Below are 15,000 nucleotides of genomic sequence, written 5' to 3' on the forward strand. Positions count from 1 at the left end.
CGGCTTCTTCTTCTTTGTAAGGTACAATCCTTAATTTATGATCAAGGAACAACTTCATTTTTTTAAATGTATACATAGTCGAGGCTCGTCGAAGAACTAAAATGTTATATATTTTTTCAATTCCATGTTCTAATTTTTTCTTGTTTTTTTTTTGTATACAAGATCGAGGCTCGTGTTATAGCTAACTAACATTAATCACAAAAAGACAAACTGACATAAAACATATGATAAAGGGTGCGGGAGACAAGATGGGGAGAAAGAGGGAAGCACGAAAGTACATTTGAGAGGAGGGACATTGGGAGATCTGTGGGTGGGAGAGGGCTTGGGGGGAGGAGGCAGGGGAAGAGGGGGGTGGGGGGAGGTATAAAACACATGGACACTGCTCGGACTTCCAGGAAAGAAGTCAGTATTTCAAAAAGTGGATCTGGGGTGAATTAACGGGGGAAGAAAAGATCAAGGTTTTGGATGAGGGAAGATATGAGATGGTGGTGAACAGCTGTTTAAAGCGGTTTAAAAACAGCGGTTTAAATACCTAGAGGGAGGAGTGGGATTGAAGAGTGAGGGAGTTTGTTCCAGAGGCGGGAGAAAAGAGGAATGAAAGAGTGAAGGTGAGCAGAGAGTCTTGAATTATTTCTTGATTTAGTCTTGATTTGCAGAGGTGAGCAGAGCAGAGATTCCATTGATTCTGAAAGCTTCAGTTTCAACCGTGAAGCCGAGCTAGGTGTGGGGAAGGAGCACCAGCCCAGAGGGGAGAACATTGAGCCAGTTCCATTGAGCTGTGGATGAAACCCTTGTATGTGGTGAGGAGCTCAGGTGTGTCAAGGAAGGACTTCGCACGACGGAGGATGCCCAGACTGGCTTTGGAGGCCAGCTTGGAAATGTGGTTTTCCCAGGAAAGATCATGGCAGATAGTGAGCCCGAAAAGCTTGAGTGACCAGACTTCTTGGAGAGGGCTGTTCAGAAAGTGGATGGGAGGGTTGTCCAGTCTTTCTTTTCGGAGAGACATAGTAAGAGTGTGAGATTTGTCAGGTTTGAAAGACATGTTCCACTTGTTTGACCAGTTTGTGATTTCTTCCAAGTCTGCAGAGAGTGTCGAGGCTGCAGACTGCCGATCTTAGGGATGAGGTATGGAGCGGCAGAAAGTGGAGTCATCAGCAAAGAGATAGGGAGGATTTTTCAGAGAGTTGGAGAGATCATTGATGAAGACCAGAAAAAGCACAGGGCCCGGACGGAACACTGCCTTGAGGAACTCCAGCCTGAACAGGAAGGGGAGATGAGAGAAATCCATTCAGGGGCACACGTTGACTACAACCAGAGAGGAAGTCCCCAAGCCATGCGTGGAGATTTCCATGGATACCATAGGAGAGTTTGGTGAGCAGAGCGGGGTGCCAGACCGTATCGAAGGCATGTGATATGTCAAGGGAGACAGCTCTGACAAAAACTTATCTGCCTTGTCAGGAGAGAAGGACACAGAGTCTAGGAGCAGCTGGGTACGACTGGGTACGGTGAGTACAGAGAGAGATGGGTTCGGGACACAAGATTTTGAGGCAAACGCAGACTTGAGGCATTCGGCTTTTTCACGTGTGGTGTCAGCTATTTAGCCGTTTGAGGTAAGGGAGGGGTGGAAGGGGAACAAACACCAGAAACATATTTGGCCAGACGCCACCAGGATTTGGAGGAGTGAGACAGGTTTGAGAGTTCAGTCTTGAGAGTGGAGATATTGTTTCCTGGCTCTCCTGAGGGTAGACACTAGACACACACTTGTTCCGTGCTTTGTGAAAGGAACTGAGATTACCTTCAGTTGGATTAGTCTTGCATGAGGTGAAGGCAAGTTGTTTCATGGCAACTGCCTCACTACAAGGTCTATCATACCGGAGGAGGGAGTAACCAGGAAGAGATATTAAGGCATCAGAGACATCTTGAAGGAGGAAAGTTTCTGTTGAGCAGATTACGTTGGGTGAGGGGGGGTAGTTTTGAAGGGGAGGGGTAAGGCGGAAGTTTTGAAGGGGAGGGGCGAGTGGGGAGATTTAGGGGGGGAGTTTTGGAGGGGTTAAAGGGGAGAATTGAAAGGGAGGGGGTGGGTTGAGGGGGGGGGGGGGGTCGAAAATGGATGATTGATGAAAAACAAACATTTATTACAAACTGGGCTTTTTTGTGATTTTTAAAGTCAGAGATCCGTTTGAAAACGATAGAGGAGGGTGGAATGCAGGTCAGTTTAGAGAATGTAGAAAGTAAAGACTAAGAGATTGAATTTTTTTTTTAATGGAATGATTTGTTGAGGAAATTGAAAAAAGCTTTTTAAATCGGAAGAAAAACAGCGTGTTGTAATAAACCCACTGAATAAAACACTGCAGGGGAAAGTTTAAACATATTTAAACAAAACCATGAAAAAACAATCTGGGAAAAGTCCCTGAAGTGAGGGCATGGATCAGATAAACGGAGAAAGGGTTAAATGAGTATGGAGGAAACTAGAATTGGAAAGGCGAGTATCGGCTGGAGATGGAAGGAAGAAAAGGAGATAAAGGGGGTGGGGCGAGACAACAAGCACGTGCCCGCGAGGAGAAAAGGAAATAATAATATTAATTTTTTTTGTATTTAAAACGTTAGACAAAGGTTAGATGTTTGGGGAAGTTAGGGGGAGAAGAGAAAATCTAAGAAATAAGCAATACAGCGAAGGAAATAACTTAAATTCACAAAACACCGACGGGGGAGGGAAGCCGAGAGAGACCAGGCCGCGCACGCCGTGTGAACAGAAAACGATTAATTATAAACAAGTTTGCACGAATTGCAAACCAACACTAACTGGAAACACACTAACACATACACAATAAATTAACGAGTGGAAATTTGACAGACACGAATGGGAAAATACTTAAACTTTGATGCCGTGCAGAGGTCGAAGTCGCTTCCTCGCTCAAGGGACCGGAAGCGATTTGATTTTGAGCATGAATCAGAAAACGGACCTGTAGTTTTGCAGTACGTTAGCTCTGATTTGCGTCTCGATTGCGCATGCGCACAGAAGAGTGAGATAATTATTTATCTTTCTGCCTTTCTGGTAATCAAACAAAATTGGAAATCATTACAAACTGGAAATTTTATGACATCATAAAGGACAAAAACAACAGGCACGAATAGCTAATGTAACGTGTTGAACTAAAATGGCACTCAGGAGAGCGTGTACGTACCCCTCCAGGCTGAACAGTTTATATTTTGTAACCCACTGAAAAAATAAATCGACAACAATCAAACAAACATACCACTCAGACACTGTCTTATGGTATGTGTTTCGTACTTTATAGGTGAATTTTTCATCCTAATATAACCTGAACCTAATATCCCTGGAGAAATCACAGCACTCTCAGAAAATATATGAATAAGTCTGCCGCTGCAGCCATGCTCTGCATGGTGGACAATGGGCTCCATCTGTCTGCATGGTGGACAATGGAGCTTGCGCTCGAGCTGGGTGCTAGGCAATGCTAACACGCATCTAAACTCTTCTTCTTCTTTTTTTAAAATTGTCCATTTAGGATTGAGAGTAATTTGTAACTTCGGAGTATCGTTGAGAGAGAGGAAGACAAATGACGAATTGCGAAAGATGATGGGAATAGAGCCTGTGATTGATGCTGTGAAAAGGAACAGGTTGAGATGGTTTGGTCATGTGTTGAGGAAGGATGAAAGTGACTGGTTGAGAAGAGTGATGGAAATGAATGTAGAAGGAAGTAGAGGACGGGGAAGACCGAGAAAGACTTGGCTAAAGATGGTGGAAGAAGAAATGCGGGCAAGGGGGTTAACAAGGAGAGATGCAGAAAATAGGGCAAAATGGAGAAGATTGTCATGGGGACCGCAAGGCTAACCCCCGCTCTAGCAGGGAAAATGGCCTTTAAAATGCATGTTGTTGTTGTTGTTGTCCATTAATGTAGGATTCACCCCGAGTATTTGCTTGCAGTGTGCAAGCATGCCCCACTAGTATATCTTCTAATATAAAAAGCTATTTTATACATACATACATACTGTCGCGTGACTACCCTTGGTGAACACCGTAGGGTAACACGGATGACCGATTGCGAGACTTTACACTCCCGAGGCGAAAACTCAATGGCGGATTCAAGCTCAACACAAAGTTAAACGCGCGGGAGGCCAGACGCAACGAGCTCCACAGCCTTATCTATTAAAATGAAACACCCAGGAAACTGCGTTCAAATATGTACAGAAAATAATATAAGGATTTATTATTGAAAAGTAATAACAGTGAAAAAAACACGCGCCGGTAATACTAATAACTAAATCGGGACGTCCCCACACGACTGATATCAAACACAAAACGAGGGAGATTAATTACGAAAAGAACACGTCACGTCGTTCAAAATGTACGCGGATTCGGGCTTATCTGGTCTTTCGTCGTCTTTGTGGCTGCCGTCCAACACCACTCCTTTCGGCCCGATCGCACACCTCGCTCCAAGTTCCACGGCCCTCTGCGTCCGCCTCCAAGCGCCACCAGGCCTCGTCGGTCCAACGGCCCACACACACCACGAGCTCCTTTGCTCCAACGGTCCACCGCAGGGCTGCACGAAGCAACCAAAACCAAGTGCCAACTGCCAACTGCAACGAGCTGTGGTCACGAATGTTCAACGAACCGTGTCCTGTGCCAACTCCGACGAACTGTGCAACGAACCGTGTCCTGTGCCAACTGCCACGAACTCTGGTACGGAACTGTAACAACGAACTCTGCGACTCAACTCTCTCAACTCTGGACTCCACTCGAACTGCCGAAATGGCGTCCGACCGTCGCCTATATTGGTGGCCGATGACGTCACATTGGCGCGCTCCTCAGCCAATCATAGCCTCCCAACTCGCCCAGGTCACGCCCTCTGCGGCATGCGACTCCTGACATCTCCCGTCCGTGACCCCGCGGTCCTGGTGTAACACGTGCCAGCGAGGTTGGTAGGCCTTTGAGGTGCGCAGGCGAGGTTTGTAGGCCTTGGAGGTGTAAACGGTGGCGGTGTATTGTGGCGGTGTTCTTGGCCTGGTGGTGCCCATTTATTACGAAGTCAATGTCAGGGAAAGGGAATTATTTAATGTTGCACTAAGGACCTAACTAATGTTTATGTGGTTTGCAGTGCCATAAAGGACAAAGGTTTGATTACTAGGTGATACTCACAGGGGCGTTACCTTTAATCCCTCACTATTTAACACTCGAATCTCCAGGTAGATCCACACTCATACATCTTACCCCGACAACCGCCTGAACATCAATAACTTATTACATGTAGAGTCCCTGTCACGACAGCCGAATACCTACCTATTCAGATCTACCTAGCTCTAGATGTTGCATTACCAAATTCATAACACAGCCCCCCCCCTGGAACCGTAGCTCCTGCAAGGTTCACCGCAGGGCTACCATTCCAGCCTTAACACTTACTGTCACACACTTAATTAACCTATGAAATAAATCAGGAAGGGCTGTGGGAAGTGAGTCGGACTACCTACCTACACTTCCTTAACATGCTGAACCCCTTAACCATCATGCAAGTATGTACATCTTCTTCGTTGTTCCTGTGGAGGGAGGAAACAACAACACACAACACTAACTTAACCACAAAACTTAACCATCTTTCCAAAACTCAAAACTCTAACCTTTGTACATACCCCGGTCTACAGACCGCGTCCCCCGGTGGATGCCACAAGACTCAACCTTACCTGCGGGGCCATCCCCAATGCATCCCACTAAATTTCCACGGGCCCTGTCCAGATGTTACAGGTGAGTGACACGGCTCGGTGGATTTCGCCCACATTCATGCTACACAGACCCCTTAACCACTCATTCTCATTCCATAGGTCATCAAGGCATTGCAAAAATCAACAAAGCACTTATTCCCAATACACCCCCTGCAGGACCATGGCATTGATGTCATTCACGTGTGTGTGCATTCCTCAACTAGGCAGCGGGGAGGTACCGCACAAAAAGATGGTGGGGGCGCATCAGGCTGTGGTGCCCGCAGTCCCAAAAACAAGTCAACCGACTTACAAGTTCATTGCCCCCCCCCCCTTTACCTCTTGGCCCCATGACAGCCCAACAGCCCCTTTCCGCCGTTACCTCGCCGGTGAGGGTCTCCACACACACCAGGCTCCTTTGCCTCCTGCTTTCGCGCAGCAACACGGGTCACCGGGGGACTTCCTCACCCCGCGGCGCCCAACCAGACCCTCCACCGACGAGCTCCAATTTCCAGTTACCACCGGCTGCCAGGGGTAATTGCCGCAGAGGGGGGCCCGCAGGCATCGCTCCTCAGAGCTTGCTCTGTACCTGCGGACACACACACCTTCCCCACCCATGGTCCCCAAAACACACTTCCTCCCCCGCTGCCATTCAATTCTCCACACAACTCAGCACAATTCAGTACAATTCCATAGATGGTGTAAAAGGTGTTACAAGGCTTGCCATGGCCTGCTACATGTGAAATTCCCCCAGTTCACATTTAAACCATCACATCTTCCCAAAAGCACATTTCCAAAAGCACAATTATCACCCCTCATTATCTCCAATAATCATCACTCACTCTCCAGGTTCCACTCTCACGACCACATCAAAACACCTAACCACAATACAAAAACATACGCCACCCACAAGACACTGTGGCTCCCATTCCATCCCCTCACCGGCCATGTCATCACTCGCTCTCACCTCCCAACTCCAAATTACATGTCCCCAATTTCCCAAAGCAAATCCTGAAGCCTGGGACAGTACTCCTCAAAACACTCACCTCAAGTGCAGGTAGTTGCAGGTTGGTCAGGTTCAAAGGTGCCATCCACCCATACAATTCCCAAAATTTCACATTGGGCCAACCAAATACTTCCAAATTTCTCTTTTGTCCCCACTACACTGGCAGGTATGTGGATCCGCATCCAACGGTGATCATCACTACACAACTACCTGTGGCCACGACAGCTCTGCACCTCTACCGTGCAAGGGTCACCGGGACAAGGTGAGCAGTCAAAACGCCAACATGGCCCATGAGTGTCCATAAGGGTGCGACCCACCATCCATCCTTCGGCCCCCCTGCGAGGAACACAGCTGCAGCAGCCCCAGCTGGCCAATGTGGTGAGCACTTGCTGCCCTATTAATTTCATCACAGCCTCCAACACTTTGGTCTACACACCTGGATCAATAATGGCGTCACTGTACAGTGTCCACCATGGCATTTCAAAATCCACCCTTAAATTTCCATCTAACCCACAGATTACCCATGCCAACCATTTGTCACATTTCACTAACCTCACCAAAGAAGGATGCTTTGCCATACACATGCCAGCCGAGCATGGCCCATATGCTCGGCTCGTTACACATCTCCCGATTCACATCCCCATGGCTCTCTTCCCAACCCGAGAGTCCATAAATCATAACGGAGCATCTGTGGAAGGTCACTCACACCATCACGTTCCACAGATGCCCCAATGGTTGTCCGGCAGGCTATCTCCATCCCTGTCCATTCGGTTTGACCCGCGTCCATAGACCAACCACCATGCCAGGTCACCACATGCTGGTTGTCCCAGAGTCTCAGGGAGAGGGTGTCAGGTCGCATGCCCGGGTGATCACTACATCAGGCCCAAGCTGGCCATCTGCGGTGCCACCACCAAAGCGCGACCCACAACACCTCCCCCTAGTGGTCCTCAATATTTGCCATCCCAGGCTTGAGAAACCACCTCGGACCTCCCTGGAGGTCTTAACCCCCACCAGGGTCCGGTGACCCTGCCGGCCCGAGCCACCAGCTCGGACGGCGCCCCGATGGACAAGGGACGCCACACTCCACCAGACCCCCCGTGGGACCCAGCTCGTACCTCGACACCCAAGGCTGGACCCCACGTCCAAATCTCGCCATCACAGCCCCCCAGCTGGCTGGCATACCCAAATTTTGAAAGGGGCAACTTTGGCCCGAGGCCATCACCCATGACCTCTCCATGTCCAGATCCCGCAGCCCGGGGACCAATCCCCACCATGGCTGCTCCAAATCAATTTCCCATTGTAATTTTATTTTAAATTTTCTTTTACAAATTTTCATTCCCACTGCCAAACCGCAGCTGCAGGGAACAACCTCTACCACCGGTTGTTCTGCCCCTCCCTGCAGTTGATCCAAATTCCCTACAGGGACCAAATCTCCAGAAGCTCTATCTCCCGATCCTCCAAGATCCAAATCCAGCCCGGAGCCAACACACTCCCCCAACTGGTTGTCCAATTTTGGAGCCTCTGTTTCCAAATAGCAGTGTACAGTGAGCGTCCCCTCGGTCATTCCAACCACCTCCTTGGACCAACTCACCTCTTCCCCCAGACTCCTTTGGGCCTGAACAAGCTCTACCTCCATGGGACTGTCACAGGTCTCCAGCCGCTGGATCAAATCATCCTCATCATTACAAATCATTCCTGGCCCCGCCAGGCTTTGATCAATATCCCCAATAAATACCTGGTCCGGCTCCATTGCACGGACCCCCAAAAACTCTACCCCCTCTTGCTCCGCACCACCGCCCTGGTGCTGCACAATTCCAAATTCATCCCCCGGTTGGGGTGTTGTGACATCCACACGGTCCCGATAAACAACCAGGCCAGAATGTGGGAAACATTCCCCATTACAACTCTCACATTCCAAATTTCCTTCCCCGCTCACCTGTGGACACTCCACGTTTACCTGCAGGCATTCCACGTTTACCTGCGGGCATTCCCCATCTACCTGTACACATTCCCCATCGAACTGTGGACATTCTCCGCTCACCTGTACACTTACGGTCTCCCCATCATCCCCCATTTTATTTGCCAGCCCATTAATTTTAATACTCAATCGATCACTCATTTCCTTCATTCCTTCCCTCCATTCCTTACTCATTTTATTTTCCAGCCCGTCAATTTTTCGAAGCAATTGACCCAACAGCTGGTCGGTTGTCGGGGCCGTTCCTACTGCTCCCGACTCCCCGGTGGGGGAGGGGGATAAGTTGGTGCTCGGGACGAGGGAGGTTCCAAGGCTCACCTCTGCATCTAATTCCCCTATTTCCGGCTCACTCCCGACGCTGACGGAGGCCTCGCTGCGTACTTCCATCTCATCAATTTCCGACATCCGCTTTCCGGAAGATTGTTTCCCGCGCGCGTATTTATTTTAATAATTCCTGAAACAATTTAAATTTGACGAAGACACGATATCGCGCTCCGTTTGCCCGATTGATTATTAAATTTCTCCGCCTCGACTATAAAAATTTTGCGTTCGAACGTCGGGCGCAATGTACGCCCGACCGTGTCGATGTCTCCCCGCGGACAAAAAAAATTTGTCCGACCGTGTCGATGTCTCGCCGCGGACAAAAAAATTTGTCCGACGGGTTCAAATCCCACTCCTGACACCACTTGTCGCGTGACTACCCTTGGTGAACACCGTAGGGTAACACGGATGACCGATTGCGAGACTTTACACTCCCGAGGCGAAAACTCAATGGCGGATTCAAGCTCAACACAAAGTTAAACGCGCGGGAGGCCAGACGCAACGAGCTCCACAGCCTTATCTATTAAAATGAAACACCCAGGAAACTGCGTTCAAATATGTACAGAAAATAATATAAGGATTTATTATTGAAAAGTAATAACAGTGAAAAAAACACGCGCCGGTAATACTAATAACTAAATCGGGACGTCCCCACACGACTGATATCAAACACAAAACGAGGGAGATTAATTACGAAAAGAACACGTCACGTCGTTCAAAATGTACGCGGATTCGGGCTTATCTGGTCTTTCGTCGTCTTTGTGGCTGCCGTCCAACACCACTCCTTTCGGCCCGATCGCACACCTCGCTCCAAGTTCCACGGCCCTCTGCGTCCGCCTCCAAGCGCCACCAGGCCTCGTCGGTCCAACGGCCCACACACACCACGAGCTCCTTTGCTCCAACGGTCCACCGCAGGGCTGCACGAAGCAACCAAAACCAAGTGCCAACTGCCAACTGCAACGAGCTGTGGTCACGAATGTTCAACGAACCGTGTCCTGTGCCAACTCCGACGAACTGTGCAACGAACCGTGTCCTGTGCCAACTGCCACGAACTCTGGTACGGAACTGTAACAACGAACTCTGCGACTCAACTCTCTCAACTCTGGACTCCACTCGAACTGCCGAAATGGCGTCCGACCGTCGCCTATATTGGTGGCCGATGACGTCACATTGGCGCGCTCCTCAGCCAATCATAGCCTCCCAACTCGCCCAGGTCACGCCCTCTGCGGCATGCGACTCCTGACATCTCCCGTCCGTGACCCCGCGGTCCTGGTGTAACACGTGCCAGCGAGGTTGGTAGGCCTTTGAGGTGCGCAGGCGAGGTTTGTAGGCCTTGGAGGTGTAAACGGTGGCGGTGTATTGTGGCGGTGTTCTTGGCCTGGTGGTGCCCATTTATTACGAAGTCAATGTCAGGGAAAGGGAATTATTTAATGTTGCACTAAGGACCTAACTAATGTTTATGTGGTTTGCAGTGCCATAAAGGACAAAGGTTTGATTACTAGGTGATACTCACAGGGGCGTTACCTTTAATCCCTCACTATTTAACACTCGAATCTCCAGGTAGATCCACACTCATACATCTTACCCCGACAACCGCCTGAACATCAATAACTTATTACATGTAGAGTCCCTGTCACGACAGCCGAATACCTACCTATTCAGATCTACCTAGCTCTAGATGTTGCATTACCAAATTCATAACAATACATACATACAGCTATACACTGACTCACTGACTCCTTGATTTTAAATATTTAGTCCCTTCTACGTGTGATACATTATAAATGTTTGCCTCCTCACCAACAACTCCGTTCTCTCCACATGCTTTATCGCAACGTCATACATCATCAATGGCGACTATTTGTCGCATTAATCCAAACTTCTAACACCACATCCATCGATCCTCCTCAAGCGTTGCATGAACCTCTCCTTTACTTCCTTTGTACTTCTCACATTATTCAACTTCACTCTGCACCATCTTCCCAAGCTCCAATGAACTCTACCAATGATGGTACTACCTACCTACCTTCCGTCGAAGCTCAAATCTGTGTACACTTTTCACCACTCCTAGTCTCACCACAACAATCCTTGACTTTCTCACTAAATCCTTTTCTTGCCCACTAGATCAACCTTTCCAACCGCTCCAATACCTTCCCTACTGCATCAGCGGAACGTTGGACAACTGTCAGGTCATCCATGATCGCAAACTTCGCTAGCCAACTGACCAGGGGCTAGCTTCACCTCTGTCCCATATCTACTCAGCATGCAACTCCATAAACATGTGGTGAGGTGGAAAGAACTGGGAAGTGGCCGTGTGCTGTGTGCAGGAAGGGTGTCGGAGTGAACTCCATTCAATGTACACTATGCGCTGAGTGGGTTCATCAAAAATGTAGTGGTCTGAGAGGGTCATTTACCAGTGTGGCAGCTACATTCAAATGTAAGGTGTGCACAGAGGGAGCTGCAGATGGAGGAAATGTTGAGTTGGATCTTGGAGACGGCGTGAAGCTGGAAGGTGTGAAAACATTTTGCTATCTCGGAGACATGCTGAATGGAGAAGGTGGATCAGACTCGGCAACGGTTGCTCGAGTGAGATGTGCATGGAAGAAGTTTCGGGAACTGAGTGGCGTGCTGATGAGGAGGAGAGTGTCGCTGAAGCTGAAGGGAAAGGTGTATGCTGCATGTGTGAGAAGTGTTATGATTTATGGGAGCGAGACATGGGTAATTAACGTAGAGCAGCAACGAAGGCTGGAAAGGGTGGAAATGCGAATGGTTCGATGGATGTGCGGAGTATCGTTGAGAGAGAGGAAGACAAATGATGAATTGCGAAAGATGATGGGAATATTGCCTGTGATTGATGCTGTGAAGAGGAACAGGTTGAGATGGTTTGGTCATGTGTTGAGGAAGGATGAAAGTGACTGGTTGAGAAGAGTGATGGAAGTTAATGTAGAAGGAAGTCGAGGACGGGGAAGACCGAGAAAGACTTGGCTAAAGATGGTGGAAGAAGAAATGCGGGCAAGGGGGTTAACAAGGAGAGATGCAGAAAATAGGGCAAAATGGAGAAGATTGTCATGGGGACCGCAAGGCTAACCCCCGCTCTAGCAGGGAAAATGGCCTTAAAATGCATGTTGTTGTTGTTGTTGTTGTATGCAACTCCATAAACAGACCAAACAAGATGGGGGAGATTGCACACAATCCTCCACATACAACCTCTGCCAGTCTGTTGCATGAGCTTGTGTCACAAATCGCATCCAAAACTTATGATGATGTGCCATCAGAAAATTCCTAAATCATCCCAACATCCAAGGGAATTCCATGGTATATCTGGTCAGGGCACATGGCACTGACCTGTACGCCTTCTGCAAACGGAGCAGCACCACCGCAACCTCCTTCTTTTTGCCTCCTGCAATATGTGCCACCATTACAGAGTACTCGATAGAGCCTGGTGAACCCGGTTCTCCTGCCTTCCAAAAATGACCGCCAACTAAACTATTTTCTCCAAATGAAGTTTGAGAGCCGAGCGGAAAAGATATCCATCAATATCTTCCCATCCACATCCAGCAATGTAGTTGGTCCAATTGCCTGATCATTATAGCCTCCTTGTCTTTCAGAATATATACTCAATGGCGTTTTTATATATAATTATTTATATAAAATATAAATATGTATTTTTATAAATATGAAATTTATAAAAAAATTAAGCTATATATAATATATAATAATATATATCGCTCTTGTGAGAGCAGGAGCGCCAAGGTGAGCCAACAAAACATCCAGTGGACCGAGTTTGCCGCGATCCAGAGACTTATCCGAGTAAACCCAGGATGGTGTGCCAGGCAGTGCATTTTAGGGACATTGGCTCGGGGTGATCTAATGGTTGAACCCACAGAGTTATACACGTTTTGGAGAGAAGTCTTTGAGAGAGAAGCAGGAGTCTGTATTGAGGAGCAGAACACAGCTGGGACACTATGGCATCTGGTGTGACCCTTCACGGTGCTCGACGGCCAGAGGGGAAAGAAAATGCTCCGTGAAGGTGCACCCGGTGTGGACGGTATCAGTTTTAGGTTGACCCGTTCCATACCAGATAGGTTGTCTCAGTAAGCTCTATAATTAATCTGTGGATCATTGCGGGGTACTTGCCCCAGTGCCTTAAACAGCACAGAACGGTTCTTATCCCCAAGGTCGAGAAGCCAAAGAAAGGCCTAAACTCTGAGGCTATCACGATCAGTAGTTTATTGGTGCATATGCACCACAAAATTATAGCTCGACGATGTTCGTCGGCATTCGAGCTATATCCGGCGCAGAGAGCGTTTAGGAAGCGGGACAGGTGTGCTGAGAACGTCGTTCTCCGAGATGCCTTCCTTCATGGCTCCACTCGTAACCTTCAACCTCTGCACCTTGCTGTGATGGATGTCTTGAAGGCCTTCGACTCCATCACGCATGGAGCTATACTGAGTGCTGCCTCAAGGATGGAGGCTCCACCTCCCCTCGTCGCTTATATCAAACATTCATACAACGGGTGTACTACGTACCTGGACTGTTGCCGTGATGAGGAAATTTCGATGACCCAGGGGTTCAAGCAGGGTGACCCCCTCTCACCTATCTTGTTCAATGCAGTGTTGGACAAAGTACTCAAACATCCCAGAGGGAGTGGGGGTGTATTTGGGAACAACATTGGTGCCAGCTTTGGCATTTGCCGATGACCTGATCGTATGTGCAAGGACATCACCCGGTCTCCAAAAGTCATTGCACAATGTGCAGGAATGTCTGGTCGGAGCTGGATTGGATCTCAATGTGGAAAAGTCTGCAACAATAGCAATTTTAGCTCTTTCACGAGCCTCGATCTTGTATACAAAAAAAAAAAATTGCTATAGGCGGCAAGGCCAAGTGATTCATGGTGGACGCCTCTGAGGTGTTTCACCTCGGATTGCGCAACCTTGCTGCCATGGATGCGATGGGTCATCTGAAGTACCTGGGAATTTTGTCCCAACACCAGGAAGTGGCAGAGTCTCACGGGAAGACTTTTGAGAATGGTCTACGGAATATTGGTAGAGCCCCACTCGAGCCACAGCAGAAGATGTTTGTTTTAAGGGACCACCTCGTGCCCAAGCTATTACATGGATTGGCGCTAGGCATAGCCAGGAGAGGAACTCTGCACAAACTAGATGTGCAAATGCGGCATCACGTGTGGTGATTGTTGAGACTGCCGAGGGATACCCCGGTGGCCCTCTTCTGGGCTTGTCCCAGTTCACTACGACGATTCCTATTTTGTGTGAGACACGGATGAGAGCCTTAGAGTTGTCTGACAGTCCATACATGAAGGCAGTTCTCGAGACGCCTCTGGGTGACGAGGTCAGGACTCGGAACTCGGCAGTACTGCGTTACAGAGGAGTTCAACCAAAATCCAGAAACCAAGTGGATGTAGTGAATGCAAGGTTGTTACACGAAGCAGTTTGATGGTCTGGGACTGAAGGAGGCAAGCAGGGCCCCGGAACCCAACAGGTGGGAATACAGCAGAGCAAGGCTGCAGACAGGGAGCTCGTACATAGATTCAATCAAGGTGAGAGGGAATCTGCTTCCCACAGGGTCCAAGTTGTGCCATGGTAGACCTCATTACCTCACTGGTAATGAGGCATTAGCATTACCTCATCATTACCTATCAAGAGCTCTCACTCTTGCTCTCACCTTTGTGCAAAAAATTAGCTGTATATATATATTGTTATGAATTTGGTTGGAGGAATGTCTAGAGCCAGATAGATCTGTGTAGGTAGGTATTCGACTGTCGCGATAGGGAATCTACCTTGTAATAAGTTCTGTGTTTTTAGGCGGTTTGTCGGGATAAGAGTATACCTGTGAACATACCAGGATGTTCGGGTGTTAAATAGTGTAGGGAATAAGATAACACCCCTTGTGTGTCAGACCTGGTAATCATTCCTTTGTCCCTTATGGCAATGCACTCCTATAAACACTTAGATAGGCCCTTTAGTGC

At 48.4% G+C, this 15,000-nt stretch overlaps 1 protein-coding gene and 1 long non-coding RNA gene across 12 annotated transcripts in view; both read left to right on the plus strand.

The window, feature by feature from the left end:
- The window catches only part of LOC144894242 (uncharacterized), a 939,403-nt gene that overhangs the window by 733,159 nt on the left and 191,244 nt on the right, over positions 1-15,000 (plus strand). The gene's annotated exons all lie outside the window — the stretch shown is intronic.
- The window catches only part of PDCD2 (programmed cell death 2), a 79,288-nt gene that overhangs the window by 249 nt on the left and 64,039 nt on the right, over positions 1-15,000 (plus strand). The gene's annotated exons all lie outside the window — the stretch shown is intronic.

Source organism: Myxine glutinosa, chromosome 11 (genome assembly GCF_964187855.1).
Source record: "Myxine glutinosa chromosome 11, kmMyxGlut1.1, whole genome shotgun sequence".
Classification (NCBI taxonomy): Eukaryota; Metazoa; Chordata; class Myxini; order Myxiniformes; family Myxinidae; genus Myxine; species Myxine glutinosa.